At 35.1% G+C, this 14,622-nt stretch overlaps 1 pseudogene; it reads left to right on the forward strand.

Moving 5' to 3' along the window:
- Positions 1-14,622, forward strand: part of LOC118204618 (acetoacetyl-CoA synthetase-like) — a 73,299-nt pseudogene that overhangs the window by 42,404 nt on the left and 16,273 nt on the right.

Consider the following 14,622-nt stretch of genomic DNA (forward strand, 5'->3'; position numbering starts at 1 on the left):
TGGTTTTATCTCTCGATCTTTGGTAGGCATGAATATTAGGAACATTATTTCCTTTCTTTATTTTATTTTATTAAACTTCATTGCAATTGTTAAAAATCTTATAACGTATCAATAAATTAAACATTAATGCCGATAATTTTATAAATATGTCTTTCAAATAACTAACATGTTTGCAGTATTAGGACCTTTATTTATTACTATTATATTTTAGGTCCAAATTCCAATTTAGAAAACCTGAAAGTGGTGTTCATAGGTGGAAGCCCTGTTAAAGTTCAAAACTTCACTTTCGTCCAAAACAAGATTGGAAAGCATATCTTCGTCGCTATTTTATACGGTAAATCAAATTAATTTCTTGAACTAGAAAAACTAAAAGGAAATCATCTTCTAGAAAATTCGAAGTGAAATTTAGAATGCAGATGTGTACTTTTGTGGTAAAGATTAGCAATTAAGAAAGTATTTTACAAAGTTAATGTGGACTATTGTGGAAAGGATAATTAATTGGAATGCATAAAGGTACAGTTGTGTCAGTTAAAATGTAAAACATAAAAATAAAACACAATTGTTGCTGATTCCATGGAAAGATCCCGACGTATCAAGAGGAATTGGAATCTTTCCATACAGCCAATCAATAAGTCATGAAAAGCGCGTTTCGTCATCTTCTAAATCCGACAAAAATCCGCTTAAATTTCACATTTCAACAAATCCAAATTTCACCTTTTGTTTTGGACCGCGAAATAATTCCTCGCCGTACGGACGAAGTATTGGAAAGAATAAAATTCAGAAGTAAGCAAAGCAAGTACACAGAACAGTACTTAAAAATAAGAAAATACAATAAAAATAGAAAAAAGTGAAATACAAAGCAAGTGTAAAGCAAGAAAGAACCTAATTGGTCATAAATGCGGTTAAAAACATTTGCACTGTGCATCATGCATATGTTAATCTCTCTCTGTATATATATATACTATATGTGTGTGTGTGTATGTAGTGTATGTGCATATATGTACACTGCTGTCCATTAAAATTGCAACACCATGAAGGAAAGTAAATACAAAAAATATATTTATTTCACGTAAACAGCATGCCTTGGAAACAAAATGATTAAATTTGTGAGCATTTTGGAGGATTATAGGGGTGCGAAATTAGTAGAAACAGCCGCCACCTCTGGCAGCTGAAACTGCCCTTACCCCATTAGGCACGAAGTCAAACTGGGCTTAGATGACAGAAATGACACACTTTATCATCCGTATTAGCTGGAGAGGGTGGCGGGCCAGTCTCTCAGCAACCCTTGACCAGATGGTTTCAATGGATGACAGATCTGGAGACCATGCAGGCCAGGGCAGCTATCTAATAACCTACGCGTTGAGGAAGACCACAACACGTCTTACAACATTTGGTCTTGCATTATCTTGTTGGAACATGGCGTTTGGGGGCCTCGAATATAGGGCACAGTGACAGGATGTAAGACGTCAGAAATGTACACATCTGCGTTCAAATTACCGTCGATCTGAATTAGAGATATGCGTGTCGTGTATCCAATGGCTGCCCAAACCATTACACCAGTTGCATGCAATTTATATGCGAAAAATGGTTAGGTCTGTCATTAGTAAGTCTACATAACTTACTTTAGCAGATATATTTTGTCTTCTGATTTCTTCCTATTTCTTAGTCACAAGTTCTTTTCGCAACTCAACAAACTTAATTTTTTTTTCAATGTAAGTCTGATTCCGTGTTTTATAGTGTCTACTAAGATAGCGTCTTCTATTATGTGAAAAAGTACCTTCACCAGCTATGCAAAATGTTTTTCATCATGAATTTGCTGCAAATAGTAACTCATTTTCCCACTGTTCATTAAAGTCACGCCTACTATGACTTTCTTTGCTTCTTTTGGTCATTTTAATTTGCACTGTAATACATCCTTTGTCAGAAAAGTACTAGAACAAAGGACAAATCTTATGACACATATCACAATTCAGATTCAGTTCTTCTGATATCATACGCACTTCTAGATGGCGGTCTTCTTACAATAACTGCCTTACATACTCCTCCATTTTTGCATCGGATATGTGCTGTAGACGGACGACCAACCCTGGTATCGTCTTGCACTGAATCGCTGCCTTCGAAACCTTTTGTGCCACTCGAAAGCACGACTTTTTGAAAGTGCCTTCTCGCCTGCATATGCTTGCTTTGCTAATCTTTGTTCTTAATCATGCTCCATGGTTCACTAGGGGTTTTTCCGAACTTAACGCAGAACTTAATGTTCACTCTTTGCACACAATCAGTATCTACTGTGTCATCTTAACGAATACGACAACAACCCGAACAGTGTGTTGCTAAGCACAGCCCTACCACCTAGTGAGTTCGCGCGGAAATATGGCGAAGGACATGTCAAGTAAGAACACATTTCAGGTAACATAAAAACATTTGTTCTTTTTAGTATTGCAAACTCAGAAATAAAAATATTGTTCTGGGACTTTTCTGACAAAGGATGTATATAAAAGGAACTATAAAAAATATAGAAGTACAAAAACTCTAAAAATGGTTTGAAAAAGAGCAAATAGATAACAGTTACGTACATCGTATCACACAAAATAAAAAAAAGCACAAATGCACAAAACGCTCTTGCAAAAACTCTGCTTCAAAACTCGTCACCACTCAGAACTGACTGAAGTGCCACTTGTAGTCTACCAGCGCGCCACGATGTGGCCATCTCTGAATTATTCATTAATTAAAACAAAGTTATAACCATCTAGCTGGGAGAGAATCACATATGCTTAAAATTTAAAAACTAAGAGGGGGAAAGCAGTCTTAGACTGACGTAGGTTTTGAAAAAAAAATCTGAGGGCTCTGTTAGAAAGCCTCGCCAGTCTAATACTGCGTTTTTGCTTGTATTTTACAAATGGCAAACACTAGCGCTTAAGCCATTAGTTCACGGGCTCTCCAGTACTTTTTAACAATGTTCTCAAATCGAGAAAGGGCAGTATAATTATTTTAATGTTCAAAATTAGGTTGACTGGAGTCGCACAATATACAGTTTCGAGAAACCACCACTCCAGTTTTGAAGATGTGGTCTCGCAAACGGTTATGTTCGGTGAGACGTCTAAATAGAGCTACTGCTGTCTTTCTTGGAAAACTGGGAATGAGAAGTTGTCTCTTCTTTCAGAATTCTCCATCTCTTATCCATAGCGCGTCCAATCATATCCCGCTTAAGAGTCAGGTTAACAAACAGTTTAGTCGTATGAAAAGAAAGTGGCCGGTTAATTTAGCTGCATTATCAAAGTTAATTTCTTAGCTAATGTATCAGCTTTCTCATTGCTCATAATTCCACAGTGGGCTAGATTGTCACCACCGGATGACTGCTAGAATCCATTGGAATGAAATTCTGTATACCATTACCTTAAGCAAAAGCCTACAGTGCAAGATTCTTTGGGAACTTTTTAGATTATTCAGAACTTGAAGCGCACTTTTAGAATCTGACAATATGACTGCCTTTACGAAAGAGTGACTACGAATCGACAGTTGTTGAATAGCTACAACAATATGCTTCAATTTTCCCATCAAATGCAGTGAGGGCCCATTGGTAAGTGGAAAGAATTTCTGTACACTATTGCCTCAAGCAGAAGCGTACCGTTTAAGATTCTTTGGGAACTATTTTGATTATACAGAAGGATTTGAAACGGACTTTTGAAATCGGTACAAAAGAGTGGCTACGAATCGACATTTGTTGAATAACCACAACAATGGCTTCGATTTCCCCATCAAAGAATAAAGAATTTGAATTCATATTCTTTGGTAAGAGGGCCCATTTGTAGCTAGAAATTAAAAAGCTCGCTGTGGATACCCTGCTCCAGCACGGCGTGCGCTCTTAATTTTAAATTTAATCACTTGCAAAGAACTATAACGGTAGTTTTGCTTAATCTGGTATTTTTTTAACATGAATCAAATATTCATTTACATTATGCAATGGATGAGAGCGCTGCACGTAGAGAGGATAAAGAGGACGTGCACATGATTAACATAAATGAAATCAACGGTGGCATGCATAATAAACTTGCATGTGTTCATGTAATCAATGCCCAAGTAAAATAATGTACGTATGTATGTTTTGCAAATTTTATTTCAGGAGCCACTGAGTCTTTCGGATTTTTCTCCGGTGTTGACATGAATCTGCCACTGTATGCCGGCGAAGTCCAATGCCTGCTCTGGGAATGGATATTCGTGTTGTAGACGAAAAGGGTGAGTATTCTTTAGCCATTTTGGTTACGGAACTATCAATTGTTATTGGTGACGCAACACGCATATTTAAAAATTTAGCAGACATAATTTATGATAAACAGGTTGAGCTTCAGAATGAAAAAGCTAATTTCTAAGCGACGTCAAACTAAAAACAAACTACAGAACAATGCATGTATGGGAAATCATTATGTTACCTGAGAGATGTAGCAAATCAGTGAAATTTGATTCACAGAGTTCTAAAGCATAATCACTTGAAACTGTTTACATTAAAATAGGATAAGGCATCTCAGAGAAGAGGAAAATAAACAGCGCATTTCCTAAACCCCCCAAAATATGGGGAAGGTCAAGAGGAACGGGAAACGTAAGTTTCTTTTTATTAAATGAAGTAAGAATGCTTGGTATTCTGTGTGGGTTAAGCTTGGAGAATGTTCTAGAAAGTCGACACTGATATAATGCAACGTATAATTGAATAGATTCAACATTCTGCAGTTGAAAATTAGTTACTGTTCTTTTTTATAGATTGCTAATTTAGGAATTATGTGTAAGCGTTAAGCAGGTTAGTAGTATTTCATTCGAGCAGGATGAGCTCAGTTTTGACGCCGGTACCGTAATAAAATACCGACACAGAACTGACAGGTGAAACCGTAACACTAATTAATAGCACCAATGTAATATTCTACGATTTGGTCCTACAATATTATCTGGTGAATCCGTAACTAAATTGCATAACTAATAAAAATTTAAACCAACTAGGTTAGCAAAACCTAAAATAATCATAGAAATATAGTAAGTGCTAGCAAATTAAACATTTGTTTGTGATCGTATTTAAAGACATCGCCTTGTGAGTAATGTCTTCTCCGGGACCGTGCTCGGGTAAGGATCGGAAAAAAGATAAATGAAATACACAAATGAAAACATAATATAAATTTCAAATTAATACCAACTTTATTAAGTCTTCTCAGGTTAAAAGGAATTTTACGTTATTATTATTTATAAATTACCTAATTGATTTTTATATTTAACTTAATTCAAAATTTGGTACCAACTTACAAATATGACATATTCAGTACTATTCAACCCAAGCTAGAAGACAGACTATTACATATTTCCCTCTCTGGTTTTATATATGAATTTAACATTTGGACGAATAATTATTTCATAAAATATACATTATTAATTATTTGGAGCCTTCAGCCTAAATTTAAGTTTCTTGAAGGATTAAGGAGCATTCGGCTTACTTTGTTTTTGCAGCATGAAGAGTGTCATTATTCTTCTAGAAAAATATCGAAAGAGAGACACTGCAAGTACAGAAATTCGACAGATCGGTAGAATGTCATTCAATTGATAAAAGCAGGCAAGAAAGCAGTTACGTACAATTAAATCTGAGGAAGGCTGTTGCAGGATGAGGAGTGTCACTATCTTTCTAGAATATTATCCAAAGATAATCACTGCATGTACAAAAGTTAAAAAGTTGTAGAATGTCATTCAGATATCGAGTACTCGTTACGGGGGCTTGAAGTCTTGCAATAGAGGATCTGCTTTCAAATCCAATAACACATTAAACACCGAAAACAAAAAAGCTCCATTTTTAGCGAATAAAACTATATTCTTCTAAGCATCTCTTACCCTCTCGGAGGAGGACACATGTGTGACCATCTTTACCTAAATAAAACCACTGTTGATCAGAGAAAACAACATCTTGCCATTCAATTTCCATTGCACGATATTGCATGGACTATTGTTCTGTTGTACAAAGTTGCTGAATTGGAAAAAACAGCTTGACAAGCAGTTGAAAATTACGTAATTGAAAGTATAATAAATGTTGACATATTGTGACATCTGTCAAAACATGCTGCTGAAATGGCAATTCTTTATCGACATTTGCTGCGTACGAAATCAGAAACCTTAGCTTCGTATTCGACGATCCTCTTTGAACTAATTACTGCATATTCTGTCTGTTATACTCACGTCCTTAGTAAAAAACTGGAAAGGAACATTGCAGTATCTGATGTCAGCACTTTTTCAAAGGCATTGATACTTTTATAGGGTTGTCCTACAGTACATAAACGCATTCTTTTCAGATGCTAAATGAGATCAGAATGTCACCAAGGTGGTATTGTGGTTAGGAGAGCGTACTACTGTGCCGAAGGGCCCGGGTCTGAATCCCGGAGAAGATATGGATTTTGTAAATGTATAGTGTCGGTGCGGCATGGCGGCACTCTAAATACGCGGCGAGCCGAAAGTTCTCTCGCGTGGATTGGTGGAAGGGAGGAGGGGTTGGAGACCTCCAGATCTCCCTGGGTGCTTCCCCTCAAAATTGGGAGTGGAAAATAGAAGTCCAACCTCTCTTCGGAGTAGGCTCTGGCAACCGTTGTTCGATGCAATATGGACAAGACAACAATAACAACAAAATGAGATCAGAAATTCCTATCCAGCACGGCCCATTAGAAAAAATAAAAGCTAATTTACATATGGTTACATTTTGAGCTCTAATTTACATAATTTCTGAATCTACTGATCAATGAGTGTGGAATGCGAATAATATTTTTTGTAATGCCTACTTTACACATATTGAAAAAATAGAAGTTATAGCTACATTCTTTCTCGTTCGTTTTCGTACATTTGTTCATTCTCACATTCGTATAATCTTTCTCGTACAGTCATTCTGGTTTTTAAGAACTCTTATGTATAAGTATTTGATTAAAACGCGTATAATCTTGACTCTGTGGCGTAGTTTCAAACTTCTACACGAACAGCCGACATAAGAGGATAACAAAAAACTGGATCAGCTCGAAACAGCACATTCATGGCTAAGTACTCGAGAAATGTCAGCAGACATATTTGTCACATAGTTTGTACCCGACACGATCATGACCATCAGAATCTAGCTCTTGAGCTTCTAAGAAATATCAATCATAGAATGAGATATTAGAGTAATAAAAAATTGATCATAGAATGCACCTGTGGTCATAGAATGAAACTCTGCACAATGTGTGGAGTTATACCACTTCGTTATTACTCAGTTTTTATTTATAGAATCCTCAGACTGGAAACAAAGAATATTACCTATGGACTCCGCCAACTGTTAGCATGGTCGTAAAAAAGCCGGCTACCATAGACTTTTGCCCCAGTTAAGAAGGCATATATGTTTATAAATGCCTAAAGGGTTTGTTGCATGAGGGCAATTAAAGTACTATCGTAATCTCTTTAAAAATTGTTTCTAGGGAAGAGAGTTAGGAAACTTTTAAATCCATTTCCTGAGGCTCTTTTTTAACCCTTCAACACACACGTATCACTGCGCTACGTTGGTACACGCGCGGGACAAATTTTACCCCAGTGTTTCTTTTTCAGAGTTCATCCCCCTAACGTATAAATAAATGCATTTTCTTTGTTTAAAATGAATGTATAAAAATGACTAATAGCTTTGTGAATTCTGTTAATTCTTTCTTCCAGTTTTAATTCGAGAGAATCTTACTTTAAGTTATACAAACATTTCCATACTAGTTACCTAAAGTAAGCGATAAAATTCGAAATTTATGCAAAATTACTGACTTATATAAGATACATATATGATTTCTTATATTAGAAAAATCAGTTTTCATATGTACATATTTTTTAAACATAAGTGTTTATTATAAAGATTGGTTTGATAAAGCACTAGAAGCATATGAAAAGGCTTCATTCTTACTAGCTTTTTTCCTTTAAACTCAATATAATGTCCTACAATTATTCATATCAAAGAATAGATTCTAAATACGAATATTACAAAATATAAATAACACATAGGTTTTCCGTCCCCCCACCTGAGTTTATTATTCAAATAATCTTGTTTTGAACAATCCTCACATAATGTGACAACATATTTTTACAAACAATTTCTTAGGGTGAAGGTATGCTGCATATTCTATTCCTGCCAACCTTTTTACTCCAGTTTTGAGTTTTTCGAGAGAGATAGAATTACAACCCTTTTCAGGGCATGTTCTTTTACAAGCTCTAATGTTAAATCCTTTGAGAAAAGCTCTTCGGTTGATATTCACTTGGTCCTTATTTGATCGATGAATAATAAAAGTATTTATACCTGCAATGGTCATTAGTCCGTGAAATACCGTTAGAGGCCAGCGGCGGCATTTTCTTGGAACAGACTAAGTTCCACATAATTCATCAACAGTATAAACATCACCTTTTGTAGAGTTGCAAAAAGTTATCATTTCGAGCTTGAGCTGCTCTTTAGACAATGGAGCGATTTGATTATCCTCATGCATGGATGATAGAACAAGAACCGATTTATTTCGCAGAAATTCTTCTGGAATTTCACTCTTATCTTTTTGAAGTGTCCCAAAACATGTCAATTTGTGCTTTTTCAATAATTTATTGGCCAAAGGAATGCTCATGTACCAATTGTCCATAAGTTATATTTCTTTCAATGCCACTTATGAGTGCAATAAGTCTTTGCACAACATCCAATGCCACATTTGATTGTCTATATAGTCCAACAGGCTGCTGACCTGCATAAATTTCTGGGTTGTATGCGTAAAATGTATGAGAATCGCACAAAGCAAATGCATTTATTCCATATCTTGGGAGCTTAATTTTATATATTGTCTGAATTGACACCTTTCTCGAAATTGTTCTAATTTTTCGTCTATAGTACAATATTCAGATAAAGAATATATTTTTCGTATGTTTTTGATAAATATTTCAAAAACACTTTTAATAAGTGCAAGTCCAGCCGTCATCTTTATGTCATCAAACCTAATAAACCAACAGGAAGTGGAATCGGTTGATAGACATTGTTATTTGAAAAACTGTTATTCTGCTTCCGTCAGCTGACCACAAATCTTTGCTTTGAGAAGTGGTGCTTTCAGCACTCCAGCGCAATATGTTAGGAAAAATAACGCCTTCAATTCAGCTACGTTTGTCTCTTGTGCATCACGTTCTCTAGAGAAGTTATTGATGAAATAATCTATTATCTTGTTTCTTATTGATGAAATGTAAATGCTTGTTGATTTCACCAAATCTTCCATTATTTATTTATCAAAAATCTGCAATAAACACTCAGTTGGATTTTTCAAATTTCTAAAGCTTTTCTTGACACCAGGTAAATATGTCACTATATTGTGCAGCCGTGTCCAAATGTTTTCGAGGGTAATTATTTACTTAATTGTTCCATCTTTTCAAACATAAAAATCATCTGATGTCAAAGAAGATATGCTCCCTAAATCATGTGAATCATAATATTACAGGTCAGAATCAGTTTCGGGAGCACTTTCAGAAATATTAACGCACTCAGAATCGGAATCTTCAATTTTGCTATCAGTTTCAACACTAGCGAGAAGAACCCGCAGTCGTTACTATTCTCGCTCATACGCACTCATCTCTATGAATGTCTCCCTAGAAGTGAAACGTTACTAAACGCGCGGGGTAGCTACAATCCCATTGCACATTCCTTTCCCGAAAACACAAAATCCCAAGGACACGAGAAAAATTCCTCTGGACGACGCCTTCCTAACCTTGACCTTGAAAGGTACATGAAGTACTAGAAAGGTCACGTACGACCTTTCCTTATTTTCTAAGAAAATACGATACGTGGGGTGGATTTTACCCCAGCGCGTGTGCTGACGGGTTAAGAGATAAAGAGCTAAAATACTGCGTATTCTCTATAGAAGTTGGTGTTAGGAGAAGAGTGGTAAAAGTTATATTCTCTATAGAAGTTGGTGTTAGGGAAGACTGGTGGGAGTTCTTTGGATACGTTCCCTGGTGATTTTCCTTCTAGAAAATCTCTGGGATTTTTCTTTCTAGATGTTCCATGTGAACCTTTCCTCTGAAAGAGAAGGAACTGGGAAAAGTCGTGCTATAAACTGTATGGCATCCAAGCAGCTGGCCAATGGTAGGCAATCACTACCTCTTCTGTATAGGCTCGTCTAAGAGTTCGTGTCAAATCAAAAGAAGTATGAACAACAAAAATACATACAGGCTTTCTCAGAAAAGGACCTCGATTAAATAACTAAAGTTATCTGCTTCTTGTGATATATTTAGTGTGATGTTGAAAGTGATAATGCCTTACTTATGGAATTGTTTCTAGCAAATGTCATAACTATCACATGACAGCTAACAAACTAAGCAAATTTAGTCTCTTATTTTGGTACTCTACTATAAATGTACTCTACAATGTAGTATTTATAACCTACTTCATGCCAGTGCCAGTTTACAAGCATTAACGCTAAGCTGTTAAAATTTCCTTATTTAGAATAAAACGTCTTACTTTATCCGGTAAATTCCGAAGGACTCACGCCTATGTCCATAAATTACTGCATAAACATAAAGAATAGTCACCGAACTACTGAACAATAATTTTTTATAATCCCATTAAATTCCAATAAAAACTGAGCACTTGCTGATCGGATAATGAAACTTAGTCGTCGAACATTATTATAATCTTAAAAAGTAAGAATAAAAGCAATTTTCGTTAAAATAATTTAATACATCTCAGTTTCATTTTTATAAATTAACAAATTAATTAACTTTTAATCAATTTATTGGCAAACAGTTTACGAATAAAAACGTAACATTGATTTCGACTGTTTGATAACGTAATATTAAAAATTAGCTGTGCAATGAAAATAACTCCTATATAGTAATATCAAGTCCAAAATGCAATTTTTTAAACATAAGCTAAGTATTTTACTAAATCCTTAGTTTTAAATGCTTTCAAGGATTTCATTTAAATATTTCAACATTTATTAAAATGCTGAATATAGTGTTACGAAATGTAAAGGCGCGGTGAGATGGCTTCCCCGCAAAGTAGTTTTAGGGTTGCCATAAAATGGTAAGGGACGGCAAAGTTGCCACATTTGGAAAAAAATCGCCTGTTTGGCTACAAAATTGGCGATATACCATCGAATGGAGAACCTTCTGGAACGAATTCTTACCGTTTAGCCAAGAATGTTCTCGAATACAAGCCAAAAGCTATAAAATCCTTGCTGGTCCGCAGTCAGTTAGTGTGTGTGCCTCGTATAGCGAGCTGATAGTTAGTCATTGAGCGAGTGTCTCGAAGTCTAGCGCCGAGGTGGTCGTCGAGTGCATCGAGAGAGTCTTTTAGTGCATCGCGAATTAGTGCATCGTCGAGTTTTGTCTTAGACTGTGCTGAGTCGAGAGCTATACTCTTGTGTATCGTCGAGTGCATCAGAGTCTAGAGAGTACATGGTTTTCCGAGAACAACCAAGCGTAGTTGGGAGCTGTACTCGGGTGCTTTGCAGTGAAGCTGTCTCCACCGTTATTGCCTGACAGTGTGAAGGCTGTGTCGCTGATTGTGTCAGCGTGTTTATAACAGTTCGACTTTCGATACTTCATCAAGTGTCGTCGTTATTCACTCCAAATCTACAAACACCGTACAAACGTGAAGGAAGAAAATAACGCAACATCTGGTGTCAGAAAGAAAAACGTAACAATATGAACAAACTTTAAATTAAAGTATTTATAACTATTTCAATATTCAAGAAATATCTTAATTCAACATAGAAAAGAAAGCATCAAATATTATTGATGACCCTGAACTGAAAACAGACCATCCGTTTTATTATTTCTCACTCTATACAGAATAAGCCGTCAACCAATTATAAGCACTCGATATTTATTCACACCAGAAGAAAATGGCAATTAAATTTCTGCTCTTTGCAATTGTTTAATTTTTCTCTGTATTTTAAACGTGGCTAGAAGCATAAGACTACTTGTGCATTAGCATTATTTCTTTAAAATTTCGAGCACAAAACTTAAATAATTTCTATGTCAAATGTTAATCTTTTTTGTGTGTGTTCTGAAATGGAATTTCAAACATTTATTCTCAGGTCGATCTTTAATTGGTGAGAAGGGTGAAATAATATTTGCAGCTCCATGTCCAAGTTTTCCTATTTACTTTTGGAAGGACGTCGATCACACAATCATGAAGGAAACTTATCTCTCTAAATATCCAGGTAAATTCTCTTCCATATCTCAATGTAAAACGCAGCATCTCATTTGAGTTGAGAGGGTTCTGTTTAAGAAGCAATGCTACTTAAGTACTTTCCCGTCAACCATTCTCGACAAATTAAAACTGTCGCCAAATAGTGCGATTTAGCGCCAATAATGATGGGCAAACATGATTCAATAACATACTCATAGGATATGTAAATCTAATCATAAAATATTCATAAATAATAAGCATAAATAATTCTAAACCATAAAATTCAGTTCAACAGCAATATTGCAAAATAGTTGTAAATTGAGCATATCTTTAGAATTTCCGATACAGAGACTCACGCGCTGGAGATAAAAATGTTTTTTTCTGTACAATGTTTCCATGGCTCGCTTTGAAATCCTTGAGTTTTGTTATTCAAAAATTCATTAAAGTTTTACCAAATAGGAAATCGATCATAAAACGAATTCCAAACTTTAATTTGATCTTCCACATGCCCATATTCGTAGGAGAATTACGTCATTCAAAATCAGATGGCTCTAGGTACCATTGTTTTATCACAATACGAGAAATAGACATACATTTATGCAGATTGTTCATTATTTAATTCCTTCAAATATAATGTAGGAATCTAACATTTTGTGGCAATAGTTTGAAAAGTGAAATGGACATTTATAGTGATTCGACGCAAAATCGCAAAACGGAAACAATAGTCCTTTAGAGACAAAACCCCTTTGGACTAAAAACTGAAACGTTGTGAGGTTCGCAAACAATGCGCAATAAAAGACGCTGCGAAAACCTGAGATACCACAGGGATTCAAATTTAAACGACTTTATGCATTCACCAAGTTTATAAAGAAATTCGAAATATTATTGCTATTTTAAAGAATTTTAACCACTGAGATGGTTCTCTGCAATTTTAATAATTTGTTTGTCAGATAATCTGAAAACTTGAGTTCATATTTACTAACCATTTTAAATTTGCTGTATCTATAATTTGTATCTGTTAATTATCAAATTAATTAAAGAGTGGTTCGTGATTATGTAGCTAAATAAAAAAAAAGACCTGCTTCTTTGACTTCCCACCAAAATATTTGCTCGAATTTGGCGGGATCTCCGCCAGTTTTCTGAGTTGACAGGAAAAACCATTTTATTTTCGAACTATGTTAATTTTCTATTTTAAATGCGACTGAGCTTTACTTTTATAATTTTTTACTCAAAGAAGTCAACAGTGGGACAGAATTGCATTTAGCGTTGCTTTATATAACAGGAGAGGGCATAAATATGTCTCACTCTACATAGAGTATTTATTACGTAGTAGTTAGTGCATTTACATTAGTGAATATATATGAATGCATGAATTAATATACAGGTATTCGGTATATTAATTCAAATTTTATATTAAGCCAAATTTCCACTAGCACCAGTTAATACTCATTTAACGCGTTAAGCGTCAATTGTTTTGAATAATTTTTCGTTCAGCTTGCAATAGCCGATATGTTGGCCAGAGATCTGTATAGAGTTTGACAGAAGATTGGAATTTTTAAAATTTTATATCGGCTAATGATGACAGATGCAGTCTAATCACGTAACGAATAGTGCCAGTCATCGGTTAACGACGTCTTAATAAAAGCAGTCATACAGGACAGCCTCGCTATATTTGTCATTGTACTTAAAAATTGTACTGTTTATAGTACTTCAGAAAATAACAGTAGTACTTAAAATTATAATAATAATTAAAGACTATAGTATTAAAAAATAATAACCTGTTTATAGCACTTAGAAATACTAGTTTATATTTTATCATACTACACGGTTTTTCAGTTTATTTTTGGAACAGAGGGAGATAATTTATGAAGTACAAATTAAAAAGAATATATTTAATTTATAAAATGTGTCCGTGTATTTTTAATGGGAATGCCTCTTTGTGTATTGACTAAGTTTTTATATGTTTCTAACATAAAACGTCTCTAAAGATGTAATTCGATCTATTATGATGCGTTCGAAACATAATTATTTTTGGCAGACATTTTATAAACGGTAGGTGTTAAGATCTTTATTTTTTCGTTAATAATAATATTAGTTTATTGTTCACAGTTGAAGTAAATCAACCCTTTCGATACAAATTTTTAACTATTGCAGAATCTTAATCGCAGGACACCAGAGCCACATTTTGCTACATGCATCATATGCGTGAGAGGCAAATATAATTGCTGCAACACATACCTTGAAAGATATCCAAAGCAGAGCATCGCAGCAAAATGAATACCTTCGTTTTTCATGTTATTGATGGAAATCCGGCTTTCATATTTAGGAGTTTTTACGATAGGTGTGGTGTAGTGGTGTGGTGTATTTAATTATGGCAAAGCGCACTAGGGCTATCTGCCTAAGGGGAGGGATGCCTTTCGTGGAGGACTTTCTAAGGGAAACTGGCTCGC

The sequence above is a fragment of the Stegodyphus dumicola genome, chromosome 10 (genome assembly GCF_044657685.1).
Source record: "Stegodyphus dumicola isolate Sdum_Otavi_A_Nest chromosome 10, ASM4465768v1".
In the NCBI taxonomy this organism is placed as follows: Eukaryota; Metazoa; Arthropoda; class Arachnida; order Araneae; family Eresidae; genus Stegodyphus; species Stegodyphus dumicola.